A 27,597-nucleotide genomic window follows, 5' to 3' on the forward strand; every position below is an offset into this window, starting at 1 on the left:
ATATCTATATATCTATATCTATTTACATTTACATTTACATTCTCTTCCTTTGTAGGTTATTACAAGATACTGAGTATAGTTCCCTGTGCTGAACAGCAGGTCCTTGTTGGTTATCTATTTTATATATAGTAGTGTGTATATTTTAATCCCAAACTCCTAATTTATCCCTCCCCTCCTTCCCCTTTGGTAACCATAAGTTTGTTTTCTGTGTCTGTGAGTCTGTTTCTGTTTTGTAAATAAATTCATTTGTATCATTTTTTTAGATTCCACATATAAGCAATATATATTTGTCTCTGACTTACTTCACTAGGTATGATGATCTCTAGGTCCATGCATGTTGCCACAGATGGCATTATTTCATTCTTTCTTATGGCTGAGTAATATTCCATTGTATATATATCCCCCGCTTCAAAATGTCCGTAGAACTGCTATTCTCCCATAAAGAAAAATTAGCAAAAAGTCTGCATCAACTTTGCAAAACAAGGAAGGGTATTTTCTGCGTGAAAAAAAACTCTGAGGACTTTCTGTTAAATGTAGTGCCGATCCGAGCCCACCCACAGTTTCAGACACGCAGTGCAGCACACACCTGAGCAGTAAAGGAAGAAGCACCCAGCGGTGAGCTTGAAAGCCACTGACTTGAGAGTTTGGTGGAACGACGTGTGAGTAGCGTTAAAATATTGCTGGAATAAGTGGGAAAGTTGAGGCCAGTTGGCAAAGCTGACAACATCTTTGAAAGATGATTCAAATAAACTCTACATGAAAAAAAAATTATGAGACAGGGAAATGTGAACAGAGCCTGGACATTTAATGATTTCAAGTAATTACTGTTAGAAACAGACTCACAGACATAGAGAACAGACTTGTGGTTGCCAAGCGGAAAGCGGGGAAGGAGAGGGATGGACGGGAGTTTGGGGTTAGTAGATGCAAACTATTACATTTAGAACGGTTAAACAACAAGATTGTACTGTAGAGCACAGGGAACTACATCCAGTCTCCTGGGATCAACCATAATAGAAAAGAACATTTTAAAAAGAATGTATATATATGTATAACTGAGTCACTTTGCCGTACAGCAGAAATTAGCACAACCTTGTAAATCAACTATACATCAATTTTTAAACATACATTTATTTATTTATTTATGGCTGCGTTGGGTCTTCGTTGCTGCACTGGGGCTTTCTCTAGTTGCGGTGAGCGGGGGCTGCTCTTCGTTGCGGTGCGCGGGCTTCTCGTTGCGGTGGCTCCTCTTGTTGCGGATCACGGGCTCTAGGCACACGGGCTTCAGTAGTTGTGGCTCTTGGGCTGTAGAGCACAGGCTCAGTGGTTGTGGTGCACGGGCTTAGTTGCTCCACGGCATGTGGGATCTTCCCGGACTAGGGCTCGAACCCGTGTCCCCTGCATTGGCAGGCAGATTCTTAACCACTGTGCCACCAGGGAAGTCCCATATACATCAATTTTAAGAAATAAAATAAATAAATAAAAAATTAAAAGTAATTACTGTTAGAATTTTTAGATATAGTAATGGGACATGGGACTTTGGTTGTGCTTTTTAGAAAGAGTTTATATTTTTCAGAGACATATACTGAAATAGAGTTGATCCTCATTATTTGTGATTCCATCTTTGCGAATTTGCCTCCTGCTAAAATTTATTTGTATCCCCAAAATTGATGCTCACGGTGTTTTTACAGTCATTGGAGGACATGAGTGGAGGGGTGAAAACTGAGTCATCCGACACCCCACCTGAGGTCAGCAAGGCAACAGCTGCCCTTGTGTCCCTTTTGCCATCCATTTAGTGCTACATGTTGTGCATTTGTGTGCCTTTTGCTGGTGACTTTATTGTTTAAAAGGACCCCCAAGCATATGCTGAAGTGCTGTCTGGTGTCCCTAAGCGTGGGAAGGCTGTGATGTGCATTTCGGAAGAAAGATAAGTGTGTAAGATAAGTTTCCTTCAGGCATGAGTTACGGCTCTGTTGGCCATGAGTTCTATATTAACGAATCCATGATATATAGTCACTAAGGTGTCTTTAAACAGACGTACGCATAAAACAAGGGTATGTATTAATCAGTTGACAAAAAGTTTGTGACCAGAAACCTAACCCTGTATGTTTCCAAGAGCCATGGTTGAGTATTTGCTATTTCGGTATTCACGAGACTTCAAAAAACATCACTACCACGAGTAACAAGAATCAGCTGTCAACACGGATGAACTGATGTGTGTCTGAAATTTGCTTCAGAATCGTCCAGAGGATTAGAAGCAGGAATAGAAATGAAACAGGTTAGCCCTGAGTAACTCGCTGAAGGAAAGTTCATCACACTCTACTCTCAACTTTTGTATATATTTGAAATTGCCCATAACCAAAAGGTTTTATTTTTAAAAGAGAGAGTGAAAGAGAAGAACAGAAACCCAAGTGTGGCCTTTTCTTCAGGCATTAAAAGAATCATTTCATGTATTCTCTAAAGAAATATAATTATTTAGAAGGAGGATGAATTAAATTTCATGTTCAGTATAAATGATCCAGGGCCACGTAAAGTTAATATATACAAATCCGCAAAAGCAAAAGACAGTGAGCGAGGGTGGGCTTTTATAAATTGTAAGGTAATATAGAAACTTCCATGTTGTTTTAGAAAGTGAAAAGCGAAAGGCAAGAGACATCTAAATAAAAGACCCTGTTCTGCCATTTCATTATAATAAAGCTCAGTTTCTAACCTTCACTCTTGTTTATTCCATTAATAAAACTGCTTCAGGCTCCTGGGAGGGCTTTGGCCCCTCTGCCCCAGCTTAGCCTCTGAGAGTTCAGAGCAGGGCAAGGGCAGGGGCGAACGCCCTACTTTATCTCCATCAGTTTCCATCACGATGCCTCTACTTGTACTCAAGCCCTCGGACACTAATTCCAGTCACTTGTCCCAAGTTAAAGCCTTTCTATCATTCCATCTTCCCTCACCTCTAACAGTGTTCTCCAAATGCATCCTGAGTGGTCCTAGAGCTCCAGGGAGATTTCCCAGGAATGGGAAAACAGGGAGAACTAAAGGACCCCGCAGCATGGAACCACACCACTTTTCTTTTTAATTGAAGTATAGTTGATTTACAATGTTGTGTTAATTTCTGCTGTACAGCTAAGTGATTCAGTTATACATATATATATACATTCTTTTTTATATATTCTTTTCCATTATGGTTTATCCCAGGATATTGAATATAGTTCCCTGTGCTCTACAGTAGGACCTTGTTGTTTATCCATCCTGTATATAATAGCTCACATCTGCTAACCCCAAACTCCCACTCCATCCCTCCCCCAACCCCCTCCCCCTTGGCAACCACCAGTCTGTTCTCTGTGTCCCTAATTCTGCTTCTGTTTCATAGATAGGTTCATTTGCATCATTTTTTTAAGATTCCGCATATAAGCGATATCATACGATATTTCTCTTTCTCTGTCTGACCTACTTTACTCAGTATGATAATCTCTAGTTGCATTCATGTTGCTGCTAATGGCATTGTTTCACTCTTTTTTATGGCTGGGTAATATTCCATTGTATATATGTACCACGTCTTCTTTATCCATTCATCCGTTGATGGACATTTAGGTTGTTTCCGTGTCTTGGCTCTTGTAAATAGTGCTGCTATGAACATAGGGGTGCATGTATCTTTTTGAATTACAGTTTTGTCCAGATATATGCCCAGAAACAAGGTTGCTGGATCATATGGTAGCTCTATTTTTAGTTTTCTGAGGAATCTTCATACTGTTTTCCATAGTGGCTGCACAAACTTACATTCACACCAGCGGTGTAGGAGAGAACCACACCGCTTTTATCTGCTTTATAATTTGGGTTTTGCACAAGATTTTGCAAGGGGGAAAAACAATAGTCTGCTTCTTAGGAAAGAAAACATTGCGCAAGCCAAGCTTCTGAGATACACGGTACACTGACGGGACGTGAGGGCTTGGTGGAGACACACCACAGCTGTTCCCCATGAACCTGGCTCACTTCAGGTGAAAGGCACACTTCCTCGGAACATTTCACTCTGTTTCTTTAGAGAAAGCAAGCCCTTTCGCAGCCCAGATCAACATCAGTACCTCTGAGATGCTTAGCACTGGCCGCTTCAGGTTGAGAAAGATGTCGAGGACCCTGAGGGATTTTTGAGGCACCGTCCTCATGACCATTTCTTGAGAGCCTTTTGTTTGCCAGTTGTTGTGCTGTTTACTTTGCATTTATTTTTTTTTCGGTACGCGGGCCTCTCACTGCTGTGGCCTCTCCCGCTGCGGAGCACAGGCTCTGGACGCGCAGGCTCAGCAGCTATGGCTCACGGGTCCAGCCGTTCCACAGCACGTGGGATCTTCCCCGACCGGGGCACGAACCCGTGTCCCCTGCATCGGCAGGCGGGCTCTCAACCACTGCGCCGCCAGGGAAGCCCTGCATTTATTATTTTATTTAATCCTCTCAACAAACTTGCCAGCTAGGTGGTGGCTTTCTCATGTATTAGTCAGCACCCTTTTACAGGCAAGTGACAGACACCCAGACCCTAAGCCACAGAAACTCACAGGAACCAAGTGCAAGAAACACCAGACAGAGCCTGTCTCTGGAAGGACCAAAACCCAGGGCTCCAGCACTGAAAGGATGGCCGCTGCCTTCACGCTCCTTGGTGTCTATCTTCACCTTGACTTGAACCCATAGAGGGGTCACTGGACGTGCCTGCTTTGTCACTGCAATATTCTCAGCAGATAGACCAATGCCTGGCATGTGGAAGGCACTCAGAATATAACTGTTGAATGAATGGATGGAGTGAAAGCAGGATATGGAGTTTTGTAAGTCCCATTACCCTATGCTCATACCAAAGACACAGGCACTTCCTGGTGTACAGTGTATCAGGGTGAGCACTGAGCAAGTGCATCCCCCAGCCTCTCTCCAGCCGGCCTCCATTAATAGATGATTACATCTTTCCCCTCATAGTTAGCTAAGTTATCATTCCACATGTTTTTTTAAATGTGATATGTGTGAATCTAGAGGTAAAACAAGACCAGAACACTCTCTATGAAATATACAGGCAGGTGTGCACACACAGCTGCCGTTGGCTTTGGGTTATTGTGCAGACTACCACAGTTTTCTAAGGAATGATCCCTCTCTGTTACAGTCTACCAAGTAATTTCACTATGCTTTTATAATTTTAATTTGGAAAAGAAGCGTCTTCCCATGGGTTTGGTCCTGAAGAAAGTCGAGTACTTGACCTCAGATCTCCCTACATAAAATGAAAGTTTTAGACAAAAGGTTCAAGGAATCTCTGGTTCCTTCTAAATTTCCTTCTGCTTGTCACTCACCCACACTTATGCCCTGTTCCCATCAGTCTTTGTTCCCTACAGTAAGTCCCCTACATACGAACAAGTTCTGTTCATAGAGCGGGTTTGTAAGTCCAGTTTGTTCATAAGTCCAACAACGTTAGCCTAGGTACCCAACTAACACAATTGGCTATATTGTACTGTACAGGTTTATAATACTTTTCACACAGATAATACATTAAAAATTTTTAAAAATAAAACATTTTTAATCTTACAGTACAGTACCTTGAAAAGTACAGTAGTACGGTACAACAGCTGGCACACAGGGGCTGGCATGGAGTGAACAGGCAAGATGAGCTACTGACTGGAGGAGGGAGAGGAGGTGGGAGACGGCAGAGCTGAAGGATCGTCAGCAACAGGAGACGGAGGGCCAGCTGCCATTTCACTCACGCCTGACGTTGATGGTACAGGTTCTGGTTCCTTGCTGGAACCAGATGCACGTTCGCATCTTTGAAAGTTCGAAACTTGAAGGTTCGTATATAGGGGACTTATGTACTTGGGACCAAATCCAGTGTATTTTCCTCCATTTGGGCTTTTAAGAAGATGCTATATTTCCCCTACATCAGCCTCAGGAAGGCACTCCAGTACTTAAGAAAATATAAGATGCTAGTAAGGCTTCTAGAAAGGGAAGCAGACAGTAAACAAATAATACCATAATATGTTATATAATATAGAATTCATTATTTATTAATTTTATTAAATTAGTTAAGATATATAATGTCAGGTAGTGAAAAGGTAAAGACATAAAACAATGCCATCCAATAGAAGTTTTTAATTTCTACTAGCCGTATTTAAAAAGTAAAAAGAAAGCGGTAAAATTAATTTTCATAATATATTTTAGAAAACCAAATATATCCAGACTATGGTCAACATGTAATGAATATAAACATTGAGCTATTTTACATGATTGTCTTCTCATACTAAATCTCCACAATTCATTAAAAAAAATCTTTGAAACCGAAGTATATTTGACACTTTCAGCATATTTCAGTGTCAATGGTTAAAGTGGAATCAGCAGTCCCATCAAACAATAAAGTTGTTTAACAGGAAAATCATTTACACCCCATCAGGTTTTAAATTTAAGTTAAAGACAATTAAAAATTCAGGGACACTAGTCACGTGACCACCTCATGAAACGGCAAGGCAGAGGGAGTTACAGGGTGGGAGATGGGGGAGAAGGCAGTTTCAAGTAAAGACGTCAGGAAGATCTTGTGTGGAGATGACCCTCGAGCAGAGACACGAATGGAATGAGAGAGGGGGTCTGCCAAGATGGGAGAGAACAGCATTCCAGGAAAAGAGAAATAAAAATTGCAAAGGTCCTGAAAATGGGACCATAAATCCCAACGCATGTACAACCTCCGAAGACACGACCTTGGGAGTCTATTCTACTTGTTCTAAGGATGCCATCGTGGTGCAATATCTCTTTGGTGTTTGGGGCACAAGGTTCCTAAAGTAGGCATCGTTTCCCCTTTCTGCGGTTCCTTAGAACAAAACATGAGACTCAAGTGCGTGATTAGAAGGACGTGAATGGAGTTTGAGGCTCTGTGTCTGGTCTTGGGGCTGAGTCAGCCGTCTCCCTCTGGCTTCATGGTGTGCGCCCCTGAAGAGAAATCCGAAGAACAAACTCTCTGGATCACACCTGGCAGCGAGGTGCTGCTTGCTCTCAGCCACCTCTGTCCTTGAGAAGGGTTCCTGGTGTCCCTCTGCATTTAGCTAATCTCGGTGTTATTTTCTCTCGGCGGTTTTCTGGACAGCTGACACCTTTGACAGTGATAATCAGAAGTAGGTTTCCGAACAGTGCTATTCACGGCCCACTCAGAGCATCTGAGCGAATGGATGAAAGCCCTCCTTATCTCTGCTTTTTCTTAGGCAAGTTAGACAGAGGTGTGTAGCTGCCGAATAATCTCAACCAGGGACAAAAAGTCTAGAGGAACCAAAAGACCAAGAGCTGAAAGGCCACTCAAGTGGGCCCTGAGCTCCAGGGCCGGGAGCACACAAGGTTGAGGGAAGCTGGGGAGCTAGTTCTTTCTCCACGCTTCGATATCCCTGTGCAAAAAGCAAAATACCTGAGTGTGTGCACAGTATCGCCGAAATGAATTAGAGAGATAGAAGGGTTTAAGCTAAACCAAAAATAGATTTTGCGAGGGTGATTGGTCGAAAACTTTTTTCCTTTTATCAACATTGTCTTTAATAATCAGTATTAATTAAAAGTTGTAAAAGTGAAAAGATGCCCACTACCACGAATCATTGGAGAAAGGAAAATCAAAGCCAAGTGAGATGTCCCCTCACACTTGTTAGAATGGCTATCGTCAAAAAGACAAGAGATAACACGTGTTCGCAGGGATGTGGAGAAAAGGGGACCCTGGGAACGCTGTTGGTGGGGATGGAAATTGGTGCAGCCACTATGGAAAACAGTATGGAAGTTCCTCGAAAAATAGAACTACCATGTGAGCCAGCAATCCCACCTCTGGGCATATAGCCAAAGGAGATAAAGTCATTATCTCAAAGATCTTCACGCCCATGTTCACTGCAGCATTATTCACGATAACCAAGACATGGAAACAACCTCAATGCCCACTGATGGAGGAATGGACGAAGAGAAAGTAGTGTACTGTTTACAGTGGAATATTACTCAGCCACAACAAGGAGGAAATCCTCCCATTTGCAACAGCATGAATGGACCTTGAGGGCGTTATGCTAAGTGAAATAAGGCAGACTGAGAAAGACAAATACCGTATGATCTCACTTACACGTAGAATTGAAAAAAGCCAAACGCATGGAAGCAGAGAGTAAAGTGGTGGTTGCCGGGGATCGAGGGTTGGGGGAAATGAGGAGAAGATGGACAAAAGGTTCAGATTTCCTGTTATAAGATGAATAAGTTCTGGGGAGGTGATATACAGCATGGTGACGATAGTTAATAATTCTGTATTATATACTTGAAAGCTGCTAAGAGGGTAGATCTTAAATGTTCTCGCCACAAAAAAGAAATGGAACTACGTGACCCCATGGGACTAATGCTACGTAGGTGATCATTTTGCAACATGGAAGTGTTTCACATCAATACGTTGTACACCTTAAACTTAGACAATGTTATATGTCAGTTATCTCGATAACATTGCGGGGGGGAAAGTTGGAAAACAAAAATTCTTGCAACTTTTCATTTAAGGTTCGTCCTGTCCCGTCTTTCAACACTATCAGCCTTGATGACGCTGCTTCCAGAGAAAGTTTGCCCAGGCTTCTCTTGAGCCCATTCCCTGAATTAAAGCCCCATGAGGGTGAGCGTATGCTTGTCCTGTTCACCAAATAGCCTCAAAAGCTCACACAGAAGTGACACTTAGAAAATATTTGCTGAATATGGAAGCGCCCATGTCACGTAAGAACTCATCGCCCAAACTACAGGACAGGAGAAGAGAGCAGAAAACAGGAACATGTGCCTGGTTGGGGGGGGCGCGGGGAACATGAGGTTTTAGAAAATGAGACCCTGAAGGCATATCTGGGGTGAGATGAGGAAGGAGGTTCCAGGCTGTGTAGAGAGCTGCATTGAAGTCCATCAAAAAGCTATGGATTTTTTTTTTTTTTTTTTTTTTTTTTTTTTGCGGTACGCGGGCCTCTCACTGTTGTGGCCTCTCCCGTTGCGGAGCACAGGCTCCGGACGCGCAGGCTCAGCGGCCATGCCTCACGGGCCCAGCCGCTCCGCGGCATGTGGGATCTTCCCGGACCGGGGCACGAACCCGTGTCCCCTGCATCGGCAGGCGGACTCTCAACCACTGCGCCACCAGGGAAGCCCGAAAGAGACCTTTAAAGGCTCTTAAAATAAGAATAAGAAACTCTCAACTGTCTGTATCCAGTTATACCATTTTCTTTTCTTTTTTTTTTTGGGGGGGGGATACCATTTTCTTTTATCTGGACAGCTTTGGGGGATATCTAGAATAGAATTGGGGGAGATAAAGCCCTCTGCTATACTGTCTCCTCACAGCACTGTCACCAAGCCACGCCCCCAAGCTGGCACTGCCTGGGTTTGCTAAGGAACAGTCATAGGACCAGGCATGTTTCTAAACATCTGAACATCAGGTCCGCATCTGTGAAGCCCAGCACGGAGGCCTTTGCCCCTGGGTTTCCACTGTAGCCCAGACCTCTGTGACTTCACTCTCTATTGACCTTCACAGCAAACCAGCTGACGTCATGCCAAGCCCTGCAGAGCTACCGGGGTGACTCATTTAACAACATTTGTAATCTTTGTAAGGTGCAGTTTCTCCATAAAAGAGTTAAAAAGAAAACCAACTCAGGAGTCCCTCTGGTGCAGACAATTTTATTATGGCCTGTGCTCTTACTTTCTTCCACTGGCTTCCTATCACCCCACTCCCCCCTCCCCGGGCTCAGACTCACAGTGGAATGGTTTGCAAAACTCCAGTCTTTTCTGATTGGGTCCATCTGAATGGAGCCGCACCACTGTCTTCACAAATGGCATTTCCATTAACATTTCTATTTCCGTCCATTCGGGGCACCTAAAGATTTCCCACCAAGATTTACATCATCTATTTTAAGAAAGTGCTTTTGAAAAGCCAGCGCTTTGGCTAAGTTTAAGTCTGACTTTCTCAAGGGATGCTTAAAAGAAATACACAAAGCTTTTTTTAAAAGAACCTTTGTAAGTTCAAAATAACATTCCAAAAGGAGTCACTAGAAAAACATTCAGGGGAAGAGAAAGACTTTCTTTTTTTTCTTGCGTTTGGGGCAGTCCTGGCTTCATTCTCATGTTCTGTGTTTGTTTTTTGACGCACAAAAGTCAAATAGCCCCACGAGTCAGGTAATAATTGAAAGAAAAATGGGTTGTGCCTCCCATATCTAGGATATTTACAACAGAGGGAAGAGTCAAGCCTGTCTGGATCCATTATTCAATAGGCCGGGTAGAAAGAGAAGATTCTGACAAATGGTGGATCAAAGGCAGAGCTTTGGAGATTCTCTTAGATCTTAGAGGAGAAGCGTCAGAACCATTGCCCAGCTATGCCGACTGTAACTTTCCATCACGCTGATGACCCAGGATCTTCTGATGCCGTAGCCCGATGGAATGCCTGACATGCTTGGACAGCTGCCAATCAGGAAGATCAGCCGTGGGTGATTGCTTCAACAAAACTGAGATTCGACATGATTGTTCTCCTAGGCGTGGAGACTGACCTCTACTGACAAAGCAACATGAAGGTGTTAGCATACGGTGTTTGTTTTTCTCTCTCTGACTTACTTCGCTCTGTAGGCTAACACATATATATGGAATCTAAGAAAAAAAAGAAAAAAGGTCATGAAGAACCTAGGGGTAAGACGGGAATAAAGACACAGACCTACTAGAGCATGGACTTGAGGATATGGGGAGGGGGAAGGGTAAGCTGTGACAAAGGGAGAGAGAGGCATGGACATATATACACTACCAAACGTAAGGTAGATAGCTAGTGGGAAGCAGCTGCATAGCACAGGGAGATCAGCTCGGTGCTTTGTGACCACCTAGAGGGGTGGGATAGGGAGGGTGGGATAGGGAGGGTGGAAGGGAGGGAGACGCAAGAGGGAAGAGATATGGGAACATATGTATATGTATAACTGATTCACTTTGTTATAAAGCAGAAACTAACACACCATTGTAAAGCAATTATACCCCAATAAAGATGTTAAAAAAAAAAAAGATGAATGCCGTCTCAGTGAAAAATGGGTTTTGCTGCGAAAACTGAAAAACCATATTAGTGGTCTAATCATAAAAAGAGTCGAAGAGGAGGTTTAGGACTAATATAGTGGGACCACAGTGTCATCCGGGTCCCAGGCTCCTAACTGTTTCCTCTACCACCTTGAACATGTGGCTTCCATTCTCCAGTTTACCTCATGGTCCCAGATAGCTGCCAGGTCACTATTCATCATGACTGCATTCCAAGTAAAAGCAGAGAGGAAATGGGGGGAAAGTGTGGTCCTTTCTCTTTTTGGAGTCCCACACAACACCTCCATTGCATCTCATTGGCCAGTTTGGTCACGTGGCAGTTAGGAGCCACAAAGCAGGCAGAGAGTTTCTACTTTGGAAAGGTATCCCCCCCGCCAGTCTCTTCCATAAATAGAGACTGCAGTGAGTTTTTTCATATCTTCCAGAGGCACCAACTTGCCTAAACTAAGCATTGTAGACTACAGAAGTCTTTATGAATGTTGACTTACCCTTGGACATAAAAAATAATCCAGAAATTTGAAAAGAATAACATTTTCCATGACCTACAATAAATGGTAAGTGTCTAATCCTTAAAACAGTAGGTAAGAAATATCTCCTGGGCTCTCTCCAGAAATGGATATGAACAGATAACCTGTGTTTTACTCTAATAAAGATGTGGTGTCCTAAATTCACTTTTGAGGGAAAATGAGAAAACCATTAGCTTCTAGAGAACCCACCCACTGTGCTTGCAAGGTTCACATCCAGATTCCCAGGTCTGCGTAATTCTACTCAGGATGGCTTAAGGGGTGCCAGTCTGGGTGGAAGTTACGGGGAAGTGGAGGTGGTAAGACCTGTCTTGAAGGTTACTTCCATAGCAAGCACAATGCCCGTAATTTGCTCAAAGTCTGTTGATTTCAAGTTTCATTTTCCCCACTCCCATGACAAGGCAGCTTTGAAGACAGTCCTGTGTTGGAAGCTTTTTCAGTGTTCCTACACAACAAATGTCTACAGGGCAGGTGCTACCACCGGAATCGGGCTGTATTCAGACACCTTTCCACGGGAACTGCTTCCCTGGATGCCCGCTCTAGGTTCTGAGCTCTTGACTGAGAATACTCAGTGGGTCTTTCAGCTTTAAATATTTCTTTCCATTTTAACACGTGATACTTTGCTTCTTTCACACCAAAATATATAATGATGAACATCAGAGACTTATTGGAGACTAACTGTGTCTGTTATCTACACACTATGGAAGGAAAAAAAAAAAACAAGTTGATCATGAAACCATTGACTGAAACGGTTATCTACAACAAACTCTGGTAACATGGTACTGATGGGGTCTTTTTAGTGTATTTTCCCAGCCTGAGATATAATTGACAAGATTGTAAGACATTCAAAGTGTGCAACGTGGGGCTTCCCTGGTGGCGCAGTGGTTGAGAGTCTGCCTGCCGATGCAGGGGACACGGGTTCGTGCCCCGGTCCGGGAAGATTCCACATGCCGCGGAGCGGCTGGGCCTGTGAGCCATGGCCGCTGGGCCTGCGTGTCCGGAGCCTGTGCTCCGCAACGGGAGAGGCCGCAACAGTGAGAGCCCCGTGTACCGCAAAAAAAAAAAAAAAAACCAAAGTGTGCAACGTGACGATTTGATATATGCATACATTGTGAAAGGATCCCGCCTACTGAGTTAATTAACCCATCCATCACCTTACATATTTATCTTTTTTTGGTGGTAGTGGTGGGGGGATGCATTTAAGTTCTACTCTCTTAGCAAATTTCAGTTACACAGTACAGTGTTATCAACTGTGGTCACCATGTTATGTATTAGATCCTCAGACCTTACTCATCTTATAACTGAAAGTGTGTCCCCTTTTACGAACCTCTCCCTATTCCCCACCCAGCAGCCCGTGGCAAGCACTTTTCTACTCTGTTTCTGTGTTCAGGCTTTTTGCTTTATGTTTGTTTGGGGGTCCACTATGTCACACTGTCTTCAGTAGGCAGATCTTGATGTCATTGACAGGAAAGTGTCTCCAGCTTATTCTTTTCTTCCTTCTCTTCTCCCATATGCCCAGAGGCACGGGCCTGGCGCACACGAATAGGTTCAGGGACCTCCTGAAACTGCGTGTCCAGTTGTGTGTATATGTGTATTTGCGTTGGGAGCAGGACACATATCAGATTCTCAAAGAGGCCTCTAGCCCTATTTTATACCTCAGCAATGCAAACCCCTCCCACCAAGGCTAAACACGCGAGGTTGTCTCCTGCCTCTGAGTCTGCCAGGGGACAGAGAGGAGGCGTCCAGGTAGAGAGAGCCGTGCTGTCTACCTGGTAAACTCTGGCTCAGCCTTAATATTCCAGAACAAAGCCTGTCTTCTCTGTAAAACTTTCTGAGACCTCGAAGGAGATGCAGGCTTTCTTTGCCTGGGTGGTGCTGCCTGCACCTTATTTCATCATATCCTGTTGTTGGTATGTTTTTCTTTCCATTTGTCTGTGAATTCTCTGAAGCTCAGATTGACTTTTCATGTAGGTATTAGCTAGTACTACAACTAGTACATCCCAGTGAGTTCCCACTGGATGGGTAGGTGGGTGGTTGGTTGGATGGATGGATGGATGAATGGTGGGAAGATGGGTGGGTTAGTGGATGGGTTGACGGAGAGATGGATGGATGGGTGGGTGGGCAGATGGGCAAATGGATGGATGGGTGGATGGGTGGATGGTGGATGGACAGATGGATGGAGGCTTTCCTTTCATTGCTGGTTTCGCATTATCCACAGATCCACTTTTGTTCCCTAATATGTTAGTCATTTCCTTAACTCAGCGCTAATATTAATTTCAGTGCCTACTATTGCTGAATGTGTAGGCTTTAAAATAAGCAATCCTGTTTAACTGAACTTTGATCCATCCATTTCTGTTTCCTCTGGACAAATTCTAGAGCTGCAACTCTGTTCTGTAAATGGGTCCCGTTTGGTTCCTGAATAACAAATAGTGTCTTCTCTTTGATCGGGGCTGTTTCATGCTTCTTCCTTTTTCGAGAAAGGAAACAACGTCCAGTCTCAGGCTTATCTGAATCTAGCACCATTTTCCACAAGTTCTTTTTGCCTCATCTCCTTTACATGGCTCTCTATCAATGGCTGGTCCCCGCTCTCCACAGTAACTAGGTTTAAAAAACTGTCAGTTTGGCTCCTTCCTGAGGTTTTGCTAATTTTTAAACTTTCCAGTGCTGGCTTGCATGTTTTAAATTTGCTTATCTCTAAACTTACTCCCAAGAGCCGATGAACTTTCCCTTCCATGTTGATAAGCCGTGAAAGAGTGAAAAATTAGGAGAGGAAAGAGTTACTGTCTCACAAGCTGCGAGTTTGCCTGTCTAGCGTGGCGTTTGCATGAGGCTCATTATTTGTGGCAATGGTGTGTTCCACAGGCAAAAATAACTTTTTAAAAAAAGAACATCTCTGTACCCTCCTGAAATCATCTCAAAAGGAATTCAAGATTTCTCATGAAACGTAGAAACCTTTATCATGGCCCAAGTGGGTCCTTGTATACTTGGCCACACCACATTAAGTCTAATCTCAGTAACATTAGGGTCCAGAAAAAGCTAATAGAGACTTCATGATGAGGTAATGAGAACAGAGGTCAAGGGTGGGAAACAGGTTTTCTATTTGGAGCCACACGACCATGGGAAAATCTCACTTGAGGACCATAAACTACCAAAAAGAAACAATGGAAAGGACCATTCTGATATGGGACCTTTCCCTTACCTGAGTTTAAATTAAGCACAAAGCAGGTCATGTTTTGAGTCATAAAGCATATTATGTCAGCTTCACATGAGAATCAGCTAAGGAAAAGAGAAAGAGAAGGAAGGAAAGACAGAAAGGGAGAGTTGGAAACAGAGGAGAGGAGAGGATAAAGGAGAGAGAACACGGCTGGAAAAAGTAACCAGCACTTCCTTTGTGCCAGGTACTCTTCTAGGTGCTTCCTTCATATTGGTTGTTTGAACCATTGTAAAGCTACAAGACCCATATTATTATTCTCTCTGAAGAAGTGACACATAGAGAGGTTAAGTAACTCACCCAGTCAACACACCTAACAGGTAGAGGAAGTGGGATTTGAACCCAAGAAGCCAGACTCCAGGGTCTTTGCCTTGACGACAGTGTGACTGCAGGTGCAACTGAGGGATTGGGAAAGCTGAGCTCTCCTGACCCCAGGCTGACTGTTTATTTCCCCTCAAAACTCATTGAGACCTCACCTTCAGTATGATGGTATTTGGAGGTGGGGCCTTTGGGAGGTGATTAGGTCATAAGGGTGGAGCCCTTATGAATGGGATTAGTGCCCTGATAAAAGAGACTCCAGGGAGTTCCTTCACCCCACCTCCCGTGTAAAGACAGTTGTTTATGAACCAGAAAGTGGGCCCTCACCAAACACCAAATCTGTCGACACCTTCATCTTGGACATCCCAGCCTCAGGAACTGGGAGAAATAAATTTCTGTTGTTTATAAGCCACCCAGTCTGTGGTATCCTTTTATACAGCAGGAACGGACTAAGACACCATGGAACTCCCATCCCAAATCCCATTCAGGGTCCAGCTGCCCACATCCCTGCTTTGTACATTCCACCCCTCTGCTCCCACCTTGGGCTCTTGATAAAGCATTTCCAAGTGCTGTCCTAAGAGTTCTTTCCTTCCCTAAGAGTTTTAGTCTCATAATAAGCTTTGCCTCTAGTTCAGAGGACACAGTAGGGAAAGCCCTGGATTCAAGGTAAGTTGCTTGGAGGGGTGTAGTGGATACAGTAGTCTGACACCCAGAGCCCCCAGCTGCTTGGAGTGTTTAGGGGCTGATGCCTCTCAGCTGAATCCCACTTAGAGATTTGCTCTCAGCCAAAGAGAATTACCCAAGGTTCGATCCCCTCCCCAGGGGCACATACACTCAATGACTGGTCCATGAGGATGGCGATAAGGAGCCCCAGCCTCATTGCCTGAAGGCAGAACGACTCTGAAGGACCATCCCAGCTCCAGAGCTCCTGGGATTCAGAGCCAGGACTAGGATGAGGAGATGAAGGTGCTCACCTCAGCTACAAAACTTAAGGGGGCACCCAAAGTCTCAGTAAACAAGACAGATACAATTTTAATGCAATATTTTTTTTTAATACTGCAAAAAAAGAATCCAGGAGAACTATCAAATTTTTCAATAAAGACTGACCTTGACCGGGGTGAGGAGAGTGAGGGCAGTCACACAAGTGCAGGGTTGGATTTTGACTGTATTTAAAATTTTGATAGTGTGTTCATGATGGATTTTTTACCGTTAGCTTAATTTTTTTTCACGTTGCATTAAAATATCATGTATCGTGACGACTGCGTTTCCTGGCACCCCTTACATTTCGTCCCAAGGCAAGGCTTGCTTCACCCTGGTCCCGGTTCTACTGGGATCTGCTGGGGTTTCCATGGCAATCACATCACAGCTTAACTTCTTTCCTTGCTTAATTCTGCTTTCCTCACTCTTGTAAGAATTATTCCCCACAAGCCTTCTACGTCCACACCTAACACTGTCAGAGTCTGTTTCCTGAGGATCCTGACTGAGGTCACGGAGACAGCTAGAGCAGGAAGCTTATATGATGGGCAGACTTGGGACTGAAGCTCCGCCCTGCAGCCTTCTCAAAGCGCGATCCCAGGCAGGGCATGCAGTCCCCGTCTCTCGGTTTTCCTCCAAAGTAAAAAAGAACAGCGATGCCTATCACTGATTTGATCGTGGGTCTCCGTGAGGAGTAAGTGAGCTAATGTAGGTAAAGAATTTAGTCTAGCAAATAACAGGTGTTTGGGAAACGTTCTTATCTTTCCCTGTTTCATCTCCATCTTTCCTGAAACCCTGAAACAGACAAGACCGGGAGCCTCGGTAAAAGGGATGAGACCCAGTGTCATTGGTTTTGCCAAATCAGCCTGGGTCCGACCCCCCTACAGCTAAGTCAACACTCTTTATCCTTTGCCTGCTGATAACCTGATCCACTGCTTCCTGGTAAAATCCCTAACGCGGGAGGTCGTCCCTCTGGGTTGTCTCTAAACATCCGTGATTAGGGACAATTAGGGACCAGTGTGCCTGCCTTTCCTCTCCTTTCAGCTGAGGAGGAAGTCCTGATGGGCCATTATCAGGGGCGAGACATCACCTGTCAGCCACAGTCTCAGGAATCCATGGCTCGTTCAGACCCAACACCAATCTCACTACCTTTATCTGTGTTCCCCAAGTGCCTCCGACTGTTTGCTTCCCACCGATAGAGGAATCCAGCTTCTCCTTCTCTCAACAACCAGAAAAGGATGCTTCAGTAACAAGAAACTAAGATAGGTGTTATGGAATGTCAAGGAAATCGGGAAAACCACATAGGGGACGCAGTCCCCTCCTTCAGGGAGCTTCCAAATTTCCTACAGGAAAGAGGGCATAAACGTACACGCGAGAGACAGACAAAATCCATAACCACAGACCTGTAATGGGATGTACCCACCTCCCTGCGTGCCGCCTGTCAAAACCCATTAGGGCTCCTGGGACACCTCCACAATTAAGTGTCCCTCTCTCCTGCGCCTGCCCCCTCTCCCACCAGACAGAAGCAATTTCTATCCTGTCTATTTCCCTAGCAAATTGCAATGCTGTTATAATACATATATGTAACAGCTCACTGAAATGCTCTTCTCGTTTCTAGATGCTTTGCTTTAAATTCGGATGACTGTGTCCACTCTTGCGTGCTTTTTCATGTGTCTATTCCACAGTGATTTGTGTAAAACAGGTGCTCAGTAACTGCTTGCAAATGAGTGGCTGGGCTAGAAAAGGCCAGGGACCATGAGTAAAGGAAGGAAGAACAGATTTCCAGGGGAGGTGGATTTTGTGAGATGGCTTTTGAAGGAATGGAACAATATGTCCCTCTGGAGTAGGAGTTACAGACTGGAGCTCCAAGGGCGCCGTTCCGCCCACCCAAGTGTTTGCTGGGCTGGCGTGGTGTTGTGAAATTTTCAAATCCAGAGGCCTGAGGTTAGCATGTGCATCCCTGCTGAACAGCATGTCCCATCACTTCCTGTCTGCTCTCTGCATCTCTGTTACCTGCCTGGCTCCTAAGGCCATTGGCGTTTGTCTCCTGCTCTGAAGCAGCCTGTCCATAGCTGCTTCCCTCTCTAGAGCTAAGTCTGCCTGGCCAAAACACAGGGAGGATGAAGGCAAATGTGTGTGTTTTCCCTAATTTCTCTGCCGTCTCCTTCAGTGTAGATTAAGATCTCTTCTTTCAGGGCCAAATACAGATCTGGGAAGAGAAGGGACAAAGCAGTTATTGAATACTCCCCCTCCGTATAACTAGGCTTTGTTGCGTTTAATCCCCACAGCCGCCTTGAAATTAGGTGTCCCCCATCCCCATTTTACAGATGAGCAAACTGAGGCTCAGAGAGGTTTAAAAACTTGCCCGAAGCTCCAGAGCTGGGAAGTAACCAAGCCAGAGCTCAGACCTAGATCTGTACCTCCTACATCCTTTACCTGATCACAGCTTGGAGCTGCCAGGGAGGAGAAGCAGCACAGAACCTCCGTTTTCACGGGCAGAATCCTGGGAGGGAGGATTGTCTGAGAACATGTGCTCAGACACATGTTCTGAGCCACACAGGGGTTTGCATGCAAGTAATTCATGTTTATCTGCAGTAAGGCAGGAGACTCATGGGCAGATAATCCAAAAATAGTTTCTCATTTTTCTTGGGATAAATATAAAGTTTTGGCAACAGACACCCCTTTCAAAGTGTGTTTTGATTAGAATTACACGGAAAGGCGTTTTTATTCTATGAGGATTTGCCAACTAACGAGCAAAAGGGAACTGAGAAGTACGCCAGCCCGACCTTTCTCCTGCCACCAGCAGGAGGACTGTGTCCAGGACACAGAGCTGTCAGTGGAAGGACACTGGGTGGATGTGAGCCACCTGGGCTAGGGCTGAGTGTCTCCCACTCTAGAACTTGAATCGCAACTCAACCCTCCTCATTTCACAGACACATTTCTTACTTCAATCTGGTTAGGAAGTGTCTCAGCCATGGTCCCAAGGCAAGTCGGTAGAGAATAGGAATTAGTCATCTCTAGAGCCCTTAACATCATCTCTTTTCAATATTAACTCTCCTCCTGATCCGAACTCCACAGTCAGGAATAGGCAGGAATTGAGGTAAAGAGATATTTGCATATGCCTCAAAGTATGCACCCAAAGCATGAGGGACAGAAAATGGTGGGTGGGCACTGTTCTATTTTAGCCCAGAAACCGGGCTTCCGGGAATACCCTACTTCTGAACATTAACGAGGATCTTGGAGACAGTTGTGAGGCAATTTGAGTCAAGGGGACGGAGCTGAAGCTTGCAATCAGGCAGACCTGTGTGGTCTGGGGCACCTTGTTTAACCTCTCTTGGCTTTCCCTTGAATGCAATATTCAGTTATGGTGGGAACTCACAGAGGCAGCCGGCATGTAGAGAAGACTTGATGAATGCAAACAAACGGTCTTGTTGAGGGCGGAGGGATCCTCGTGCTGCAGTCCTTGTGGATGAATCTGGCTTCATGATTTATTGTTAAAGTTATTGATTTACTGATTTACTGGCGGGTCTGTTTTCTTTCTCCCAAGCACCTGCAATAGATGAAAGGGAAACTAAGAAATTGCCACACAAAGAGAAGCAAGATCTGTCCTCCCAGCCCTTTGGACTCAAAACCCGTGCTCTTCTGTACCACAGTTAGATGTCGAGGGCGTAAGTTATGACACAGCTGGGCAGAGAACATGGGGAGGGGAAGAGGCCAGAAGTGAGAAAACCCTAGAGCATCTGCTTCTGAGAGCACAGGCTCCAGTAGCCCAAGGTTAACTGAAATTGTCCAGCATGCACAGGAGGGCCATGCTGCCTGGAAGAGCCAAACCAATGCACACAATGTTTCTGTCTTTAAGATGAGGTCTGAGAAGGCCTGGGGTTTACCATTAACGTAGTCTTTAATTCTCACTTACTGGATCCTAGCTGATACTCAGGAAAAACTCGGGAATGGTCCGACAGGACCCAGTGATCCCATTTCGTGGATAAGAGAAATTGAGACTCAAGAAAATCAAATGACTTTTCCAAGCATACACAGTGTGTAATGATAGTGCCTCCGTTAGAACCTACTTTACTGAAAGGGTGTGTTCATATGCCTTGTACCTGGTGGAGGACAGAGGCTGTATCTCGTTCATCTTTGTGTCCTCAGTGGCTAGCAGACGACTGGGCTTCTTCAGTAAGGATTTGTTGAAGGGATGACTTTCCTACATAGTATCCTACTATAGAGTGTTATGAATCGCCATGACTCCCTCTCCCAAACAGTATGTGACTTGGGGTAATCCCGGTGATCACAACTGAACCAAGTATAAGTTAGTGAGACAAATATTTATTTAGCCATATTAAAGAGTCTTTTAGTACAAATGTTTTTACATAATCATAATTCATCAGTCATTTCAAAATCAATTGTTTTCTGACTTTCTAAATATAATCAAGATATTAAGAGCCCAAATGGCTGCCCCAAGGAAGCCCACTCTGCACAGCTTCTGTGGGAAAGGGGGAGGTAGGCTATAGGAAGAGCCGTCGCCAGGACCATTGCCCCCCGAGCTGCACAGTTTCTGCTCAGCGCGGAGTCTGTCTTTCTATAAAAGAGCTTCGGGAGAGACCTTCAAGATGGCGGAGGAGTAAGACGTGGAGATCACCCTTCTCCCCACAAATACATCAGAAATACATCTACATGTGGGACAACTCTTACAGAACACCTACTGAACGCTGGCAGAAGACCTCAGAATTCCCAAAAGGCAAGAAACTCCCCACGTACCTGGCCGTGTGGCTGACAGGGTCTTGGTGCTCTGGCCGGGTGTCAGGCCTGTGCGTCTGAGGTGGGAGAGCTGAGTTCAGGACATTGGACCACCAGAGACCTTCCAGCCCCACATAATATCAATAGGCGAGAGCTCTCCCAGAGATCTCCGTCTCAAGGCTAAGACCCAGCTCCACTCAATGACCAGCAAGCTACAGTACTGGACACTCTATGCCAAACAACTAGCAAGACAGGAACACAACCCCACCCATTAGCAGAGAGGCTGCCTGAAATCATAATAAGGTCACAGACACCCCAAAACAGACCACCGGACACGGTCCTGCCCACCAGAAAAACAAGATCCAGCCTTATCCACCAGAACACAGGCACCAGATCCCTCCACCAGGAAGTCTACACAACCCACTGAACCAACCTTAACCACTGAGGGCAGACACCAAAAACAACGGGAACTACAAACCTGCAGCCTGCAAAAAGGAGACCCCAAACACAGTAAGTTAAGCAAAATGAGAAGACAGAGAAACACACAGCAGATGAAGGAGCAAGGTAAAAACCCACCAAACCAAACAAATGAAGAGGAAATAGGCAGTCTACCTGAAAAAGAATTCAGAATAATGATAGTAAAGATGATCCAAAATCTTGGAACTAGCATGGAGAAAATGCAGGAATCTTTTAACAAGGACCTAGAAGGACTAAAGAGCAAACAAACAATGAAGAACAACAAAATAAATGAAATTAAAAATTCTCTAGGAGGAATCAATAGCAGAATAACTGAGTCAGAAGAATGGATAAGTGACCTGGAAGATAAAATAGTGGAAATAACTACCGCAGAGCAGAATAAAGAAAAAAGAATGAAAAGAATTGAGGACAGTCTCAGAGACCTCTGGGACAACATTAACTGCACCAACATTCGAATTACAGGGGTCCTAGAAGAAGAATAGAAAAAGAAAGGGACTGAAATATTTGAAGAGATTGTAGTCGAAAACTTCTCTAATATTGGAAAGGAAATAGTCAATCAAGTCCAGGAAGGGCGGAGAGTCCCATAAAGGATAAATCCAAGGAGAAACATGCCAAGACACATATTAATCAAACTATCAAAAATTAAGTACAAAGAAAAAATATTAAAAGCAGCAAGGGAAAAACAATAAATAACAGACAAGGGAATCCCCATAAGGTTAACAGCTGATCTTTCAGCGGAAACTCTGCAAGCCAGAAGGGAGTGGCAGGACATATTCAAAGTGGTGAAAGGGAAGAACCTACAACCAAGATTACTCTACCCAGCAAGCATCACATTCAGATACAACAGAGAAATTGAAACCTTTACAAACAAGCAAAAGCTAAGAGAATTCAGCACCACCAAACCAGCTTTACTACAAATGCTAAAGGGACTTGTCTAGGCAGGAAACACAAGAGAAGGAAAAGACCTACAATAACAAAGCCAAAACAATTAAGAAAATGGTGGGGCTTCCCTGGTGGCGCAGTGGTTGAGAGTCCACCTGCCGATGCAGGGGACACGGGTTCGTGCCCTGGTCCGGGAAGATCCCACATGCCGCGGAGCGGCTAGGCCCGTGAGCCATGGCCACTGAGCCTGCACGTCTGGAGCCTGTGCTCCACAACGGGAGAGGCCGCAGCAGTAAAAATGGTGATAGGAACGTACATATCAATAACTACCTTAAATGTAAATGGATTAAATGCTCCAACCAAAAGACATAGACTGGCTGAATGGATACAAAAGCAAGACCCGTATATATGCAGTCTACAAGAGATCCACTTCACACCTAGGGACACATGCAGACTGAAAGTGAGGGGATGGAAAGATATTCCATGAAAATGGAAATCAAAAGAAAGCTGGAGTAGCAATTCTCATACCAGACAAAATAGACTTCAAAATAAAGACTATTACAAGAGACAAAGAAGGACACCACATAATGATCAAGGGATCAATCAAGAATAAGATGTAACAATTGTAAATATTTATGCACCCAACATAGGAGCACCTCAATACATAAGGAAAATGCTAACAGCCATAAAAGGGAAAATCGACAGTAACACAATCATAGTAGGGGACTTTAACACCCCACTTTCACCAATGGACAGATCATCCAAAATGAAAATAAATAAGGAAACACAAGATTTAAATGATACATTAAACAAGATGGACTTAATTGATATTTATAGGACATTCCATCCAAAAACAACAGAGTACACTTTCTTCTCAAGTGCTCATGGAACATTCTCCAGGATAGATCATATCTTGGGTCACAAATCAAACCTTGGTAAATTTAAGAAAATTGAAATTGTATCAAGTATCTTTTTCGACCACAATGCTGTGAGACTAGATATCAAATACAGGAAATGTCCTGTATCCTATACACTAATGATGAAAAATCTAAAGAGAAATTAAGGAAACACTCCCATTTACCATTGCAACAAAAAGAATAAAATACCTAGGATTAAACCTACCTAAGGAGACCAAAAAACTGTATGCCGAAAACTATAAGACACTGATGAAAGAACTTAAAGGTGATACAACAGATGGAGAGACAGAGCATGTTCTTGGATTGGAAGAATCAACATTGTGAAAATGACTCTACTACCAAAAGCTATCTACAGATTCAGTGCAATCCCTATCAAACTACCAATGGCATTTCTCACAGAACTAGAACAAAAATTTTCACAATTTGTATGGAAAGACAAAAGACCTTGAATAGCCAGAGCAATCTTGAGAAAGAAAAATAGAGCTGGAGGAATCAGGCTCCCAGACTTCAGACTATACTACAGAGCTACAGTAATCAAGACAGTATGGTACCGGCACAAAAACAGAAATATAGATCAGTGGAACAGGATAGAAAGCCCAGAGATAAACCCACACACATATGGTCACCTTATTTTTGATAAAGGAGGCAAGGATGTACAATGGAGAAAAGACAGCCTCTTCAATAAGTGGTGCTGGGAAAACCGGACAGCTACATGTAAAAGAATGAAATTAGAACACTCCCTAACACCATACACAAAAATAAACTCAAAATGGATTAAAGACCTAAATTTAAAGCCAGACACTATAAAACTCTTAGAGGATAACATAGGCAGAACACTCTATGACCTAAATCACAGCAAGATCCTTTCTGACCCACCTCCTAGAGAAATGGAAATGAAAACAAAAATAAACAAATGGGACCTAATGAAACTTAAAAGCTTTTGCACAGCAAAGGAAACCATAAACAAGACGAAAAGACAACTCTCAGAATGGGAGAAAATATTTGCAAATGAAGCAACTGACAAAGGATTAATCTCCAAAATTTACAAGCAGCTCATGCAGCTTAATATCAAAAAAACAAACAACCCAATCCAAAAATGGGCAGAAGACCTAAATAGACGTTTCTCCAAAGAAGATATACAGACTGCCAACAAACACACGAAAGAATGCTCAACATCATTAATCATTAGAGAAATGCAAATCAAAACTACAATGAGGTATCACCTCACACCAGTCAGAATGGCCATCATAAAAAAATCTAGAAACAGTAAATGCTAGAGAGGGCGTGGAGAAAAGGGAACCCTCTTGTACTGTTGGTGGGAATATAAATTGATACAGCCACTATGGAGAACAGTATGGAGGTTCCTTAAAAAACTACAAATAGGGCTTCCCTGGTGGCGCAGTGGTTGAGAGTCCGCCTGCTGATGCAGGGGACGCGGGTTCGTGCCCTGGTCCGGGAGGATCCCGCATGCCGCGGAGCGGCTGGGCCCGTGAGCCATTGCCGCTGGGCCTGCACGTCCGGAGCCTGTGCTCCGCAGTGGGAGAGGCCGCAGTGGTGAGAGGCCCGTGTACCGCAAAAAAAAAAACAAAACACCTAAAAATAGAACTCCCATATGACCCAGCAATCCCACTACTGGGCATATACCCTGAGAAAACCGTAACTCAAAAAGAGTCATGTAGCACAATGTTCATTGCAGCTCTATTTACAATAGCCAGGACATGGAAGCAACCTAAGTGGCCATCGACAGATGAATGGTAAAGAAGATGTGGCACATATATACAATGGAATATAACTCAGCCATAGAAAGAAACAAAATTGAGTTATTTGTAGTGAGGTGAATAGACCTAGAGTCTGTCATACAGAGTGAAGTAAGTCAGAAAGAGCAAAACAAATACCATATGCTAACACATATATATGGAATCTAAAAAAAGAAAAAGAAAAAAATGTGGTTCTGAAGAACCTAGGGGCAGGACAGGAATAAAGACGCAGACGTAGGGAATGGACTTGAGGACACGGGGAGGGGGAAGGGTAAGCTAGGACGAAGTGAGCGAGTGGCATGGTCATATATACACTACCAAATGTAAAATAGATAGCTAGTGGGAAGCAGCCACACAGCACAGGGAGATCAGCTCGGAGCTTTGTGACCACCTAGAGGGGGATAGGGAAGGTGGGAGGGAGACGCAAGAGGGAGGAGATATGGGGATATATGTATATGTATAACTGATTCACTTTGTTATAAAGCAGAAACTAACACAGCATAAAGCAATTATACTCCAATAAAGATGTTAAAAAAATTAAAGAAATATATAATCAAGAAGCCTGAGTTATAATTCTTTTTTATTTTAATTTTTATTGGAGTATAGTTGATTTACAATGTTGTGTTAGTTTCTGCTGTACAGCATAGTGAGTCAGTTATACATATACACATAGCCACTCTTTTTTATATTTTATTCCCATATAGGTCATTACAGAGTATTGAGTAGAGTTCCCTGTGCTATACTGTAGGTTCTTATTATCTATTTTATATGTAGTAGTGTATATATGTCAATCCCAGTCTCCCATTGTATCCTTGCCCCCTTTCCCCCCGGTAGCCGTAAGTTTGTTTTCTACAGCTGTGACTGTTTTGTAAATAGGTTCATTTGTACCATTTTTTTCGATTCCACATATGAGGGAGGTCGTATGTATTTTTTCTCTGTCTGACTTACTTCACTCAGTATGACAATCTCTAGGTCCATCCGTAATTCTTTATGAGGCATTGAAGTAGCATCACCCTAAGGTGTTTTTTGCTTAGGGACACAGATTTAGGTGGAAATAAGATGAGGAGGTGGGTCAACTGGGCACATCTTTGGAATTAAAGATGCCACCTTCAGAATTTCATCTGTGAATAGTCCACCATTTCTTAGTCCTCTAAGATAGTGTATTTTGAAAGAAGGACGTTCTTTTCAGCCAAAAAAAAAAAGTCCTTATTTTCTTACATCAAGATAACTCTGCCCTTCATCACCTTTGAACCCATCGCCTTGATCTTTGGTTGCATTCTCACCCGTGTGTGATGCCCCCTCCTCACTGTTCGGTTCACTCCCCTGCCTGACTCTCTATGTAGACAGAAACTCTAGGGGCAGGTGTAGGATGACAAGGGGAAGGAAGAGGTCAGTGGCTTTGCACACTAAGAGGAGGACTGAGCTGACCCTTGGGTGGGAATCTGTAACAAAGTTGATTAAACATGTAAGCTGATACATAATTCTCTGCTGTTTGTAAGGAACTAGAAAGCCCTGGTTGACTTTCTCATGGGGTAAAGGGAAGGGGGGAGTATGAGTTGGTTTGGGATCATGAGAGGGAAAGCGTGAGTCAGCTCAGGCTGCCATAACAAAATTCCACAGACTGGGTGGCTCAAACAATAGAAATTTATTTCCTCCCAGTTCCGGAGTCTAGAAGTCCAGGATCGAATTGTCAGCAGGCTTGGTTTCTTCTGAAGCCTCTCTTCTTGGCTTGGAGACAACTGTCTTTTTGCTGTGTCTTCACTTAGCCTTTCCTCTGTGTGTGCACCTCCCTGGTGTCTCTCTGTGTCCTAATCTCCCCCTCTTATAAGGACTCTAGTCAGATTAGATTAGGGCTTCCTGCGACAGCCTCTTTAAAGACCCCATTTCCCAAGACAATCACATCCTGAGGTACCGAGTGTTAAGGCTTCAACATACGAATTTTGAGAAGATATAATTCAGCCCATAACAGAGGAATATGTAAAAACACCAAAATCAAGCTTCATCTTCATCACAAATTTTCTCAAGGCAGAGTTAGACATTGGACCCAGGAAAATGGAAAACTAAATATGTTTTCTAGAAGCAGTCATTTTCTGGTAAATGTTTAACCACCATTTGTCAGGGATGAGGGGCGCCATGACTTGTAGTGTTTGCCAATGTCTCTGGTGTAAATATTCCCACCACCAACTATTTCAAGTTAGCACTGTGATGTCACCAAAAATGGAGTTGGGAAGAGATGCATGCCATCAAACCTCACGAACAGTCCAAGCTGGCTTCAGCACACCTGCAAAGACTGGGACATTGTGTTGTCCCGCAAAGAGTGGAATGGTGTAGGGATGTCGTCTTGTCTGGGCCACATTTCTTCTTCCACAGTTGCCTCTGGTTTGAAGTCCCTCCTTACTCCCCACCAGCTACTGGGTCTCTAATCTGGCAAACTAAAGATCTGTGAATCTAAATGTTTCCCTTTTCCCTTCACCTGGACCCGAACTATTTTAATACCAATACACAAAATCCTTGATAGAATCCATCTCAACTCTCTATACTGGACAAATCACCTGAATGGTCATGGAGGAAAAGCAGTAGATGTATGAAAATATTCCACAGTCTCCAAAAAGGGAACTGATCTGATAAAGGAAATACCCCCCCATTTCAGTAACAGTTACTGAAATAATCATAGGCAACCTACCTCTAATATGTATTTTCAATGTTCTTCAGGAAGATTTTACACTTACGAAGCTGATCCTGAAAAGGAAGCAATCTGACATCAGAAAATATTTATT

General features: G+C 43.8%; 1 protein-coding gene and 1 long non-coding RNA gene across 2 annotated transcripts in view; one reads left to right on the forward strand and one right to left on the reverse strand.

Moving 5' to 3' along the window:
• MYOCD (myocardin) overlaps positions 1-27,597 on the forward strand; it is a 255,330-nt gene that overhangs the window by 114,105 nt on the left and 113,628 nt on the right. The window lies entirely within an intron of this gene.
• On the reverse strand, positions 16,270-27,559 carry LOC132594150 (uncharacterized). The gene is made up of 3 exons (XR_009560372.1): positions 27,504-27,559; positions 19,430-19,600; positions 16,270-18,259 (listed from the first exon to the last, which is right to left on the reverse strand). It is a non-coding gene; the product is annotated as an uncharacterized lncRNA (long non-coding RNA).

The sequence above is a fragment of the Globicephala melas genome, chromosome 20, assembly GCF_963455315.2.
Source record: "Globicephala melas chromosome 20, mGloMel1.2, whole genome shotgun sequence".
NCBI lineage: Eukaryota > Metazoa > Chordata > Mammalia > Artiodactyla > Delphinidae > Globicephala > Globicephala melas.